The sequence below is a fragment of the Hordeum vulgare genome, chromosome 7H, assembly GCF_904849725.1.
Source record: "Hordeum vulgare subsp. vulgare chromosome 7H, MorexV3_pseudomolecules_assembly, whole genome shotgun sequence".
Classification (NCBI taxonomy): Eukaryota; Viridiplantae; Streptophyta; class Magnoliopsida; order Poales; family Poaceae; genus Hordeum; species Hordeum vulgare.
This window is the reverse complement of record NC_058524.1, coordinates 603,554,349-603,557,526: the sequence shown is the minus strand read 5'-3', so window position 1 is coordinate 603,557,526 and position 3,178 is coordinate 603,554,349. Positions and strand designations below refer to the sequence as shown.

General features: G+C 41.4%; 1 non-coding gene across 1 annotated transcript; it reads right to left on the bottom strand.

Moving 5' to 3' along the window:
- Window positions 1-1,976: 1,976 nt before the first annotated feature.
- TRNAK-CUU lies at window positions 1,977-2,049 on the bottom strand. The gene has a single exon. It is a non-coding gene; the product is annotated as a tRNA-Lys (tRNA).
- Window positions 2,050-3,178: the final 1,129 nt, after the last annotated feature.

Here is a 3,178-nt window from a genome sequence, read left to right as displayed (position 1 = left end):
GCAGTGCTATATATAGAGAAGGTGGGGACCATTGCACGGGTTACGAGGTTCGCCGCCGCCACTGGTTTCCCACTCTCTAACCCTAATCCGATCTAGATGGATGCACTGAAACGATGGGAAGTCCATCACCGCCACTACCGCATCTCTCTCTCCTTCCCCACCGTCGTCACCACCTCACGACGGTCGCCGGAGGGAGCTCATCGAGTGTACAACAAGATAATAAATCACTATCTCATCCCGAACACATCTAGCCTAAGATCCACGGGATCTATCACATCGGACCTCAACCAACATGGCTCATATGGCTTCTCACTGATCCCACCAAAGGCACCTGGATAAAGGCGTACACAATACCAATGGCTTCACCCGTTGAACGGGTGATGCCTCTGACGATGATGCGTGATGGTCAAAAGTTGCTCTTCTATCTGTGTGATACATCCTAGGCAACTCCTACACTGCAAGTCTACGATCCACTCACACAAAAGTGCACACAACGTCTAAAATTTGCGAGCAATCTTTTGGGTGCTGGTCTGTGTGACGTTCATTTGAAACATATTGTCTCAAGTAAGATCTTGCCGTTCGCTGCGCCGAGTGTTTTGTCTCGCTTAACATTTCGCCAGTGGCTGCGCAGACTAAAACCTCTTTCTTCCTTTTATAAAATGATTTTTAGTGGACTGGAGACAGGACGTTCAACAGAAGCTTGAGTGAGCTTGTCATTGATGTCTACTTCATCAGAGGTTGATAAGAAACGCTAAGATGTAAGGAATCGAGCTAGAGACGACCACTTTGAAAAACTTGATGTAACTTTGTGCATCCGTAGATTTGATGAGCCATGGATGACCTTTTTTTTAAATAAACTTTGTAGAACTTGACATACTCTAATTTTACCAGCTATAGCTCAAGTCTTTCAGTTTGTATTTGTGCTACTATCTTGTTCGATGAGACATATATATGTTGGTTGAGTTGAGCAATGTTGAACCATGCATAGGGCGACGCGCAGCATGACAAGATTAGGGAGTTGATCTATATTAAGGATTTGGCGACTTGATATAACAAGATTAGGAGGTGATTATTAACATTGATCTTATCATGATGTATATTCATATTTACTTTTGTTCTACATGTAGTCTAATTCACTCACACGGAAATGCACACACCACCTCAACTTTGCGAGCAACCTTTTGGGAAATGTTGTTGCTTGCGAGTTGCACTTGGAAAGTTTTGTCTCACCTAAGGTCTCGTTCATGTCTGCGTTGAGCGTTGTGTCTCGCCTAAGATCCTAGTTTTGTTCTTTTGTAAATGGTTTTTGGTAAACCTAATAATGATTTTGACATGGCATCAAATTGAAGCTTGTTTGACACTGACTAATCTTCTTGGCCCGCCTGAAACTGACTAATCTTCTTGGCCCGCCTGAAACTGACTAATCTTCTTGGCCCGCCTGACACTGACTAACCTTTTGAAATTTGGTGTAACTTATTTGTGCATACATAGATGACCAGTCCGAGATGGCTTTCATTTTCAAAACAAACTTTGAAGAAATTTGAGACAACTCCTCTTTTATCAGCTATGGCTCAAGTTTCCTTTGTTCACCCCGTTGTACTATCTTGTTTGATCAATAATGTAAGATCACTTCACGTGAAAACTGACCAATCTTAAGAATAATCTGATAGGAAGAAATCAACAATTTTTTATCAAGTTTCAATCTGAAGCAAATTCAGTCATTAAAAGTGTGCACGATCAGCATCAATAAATTCAGTGAGAGAGAGATCTCAGTTTCTGAACTAAAAGCATTAATTTAACGATATTGTGATGATGATTATACTACAGAGTGAGTTTGAAAAGCTGCAGCTGGAAATGTTGACAAAAAAGGGGCTCAATTGAAAGTAATTTCAGCAAAAGTGAGTTGAATATGACGAACAGTTTTAAACAGAGCTAACATGAAATGATTCTAACAAGTCTCAGTAGTAAAAAAAAGACACCCACCGTGGGGCTCGAACCCACGACCACAAGGTTAAGAGCCTTGCGCTCTACCAACTGAGCTAGACGGGCATCCTGAATTTTATTTTTGACTAGCTTACTCATTCGCTTTATCCGCAATAAAATACAACCATATATATGAAGCCTAATGCTTTTTTAAGGCTAACTTTGACCATATGGGCGGGACTAAAGGCCTAACCTTTAGTCCCAGCCATGTTCCAAGCCGGGACTAAAGGTGCTCCACGTGGGCGCCTCGGAGCGCCCTCAGGGGCAGGCCCTTTAGTCCCGGTTCTTTACACGGACCGGGACTAAAGAGTTTCAGATTTTGTTTATTTTTGGGTTTTAGGGTTTAGGTGTTCGGGAGATTAACGTGATGCCTCGTTTGGTGTTTGGGAATTAGTTTTCATATAATTCTAAATAGAAATAATTATGCATATATATATATAAGATTAACTTATCTTACAAGCGAGCATATATATACAATTATAGGGAGATCTGAATTATCGGGACTAGAGCCCGTCTATTCGATTACATGGACGAACATCACTAATGGCCCCTAGCTACACTAAATCGTCCTTTGTCATCTATAGCTTTCGTCCTCAGAAAGGTCGCAAGCTCCTCTGCAACAGCAATCGCGCGTTGCTCTGGTAGGACCTTCTCCCTCATGGCCGTGTACTCCCTCCGTCCCAAAATAAGTGTCTTAAGCTTAGTACAACTTTGCACTAGACCTAGTGTAAAGTTGAGACAGTTATTTTGGGACGGAGGGAGTACTATATAAGAACAGGAGATGAATATGAATATCAATCATGATAACAAAGAATGACGGGTAAAAATAGAGGTGTGAATGTTCATTGCTTACGTCGAATCTGTGATCCTTGTGCTCGAATGGTCTCGCAAACATAGTATCCGCATAGATGCGTCCCATGTGGCTGCTGGTTGCACTTTACGAGAATAGAATAGAATATATATAATCAAAATAATAATCTAGCATCATAAATGTATTGAAAATAGAATTATATCATACTACTACTTACCTGAGCCGCTCTAAACGTCAGCTTCTCAGGCTTGACACCGGGAGTCACGCACTTGAACCGCTTCCAAACCCTGCCCGACAAGGATAATGATTTGCTAAGTTTTTCATTAATTGATATATCAGAAAATCATCGAAAGAGACCGATAGAGCGCAAGAATGATTGAAATT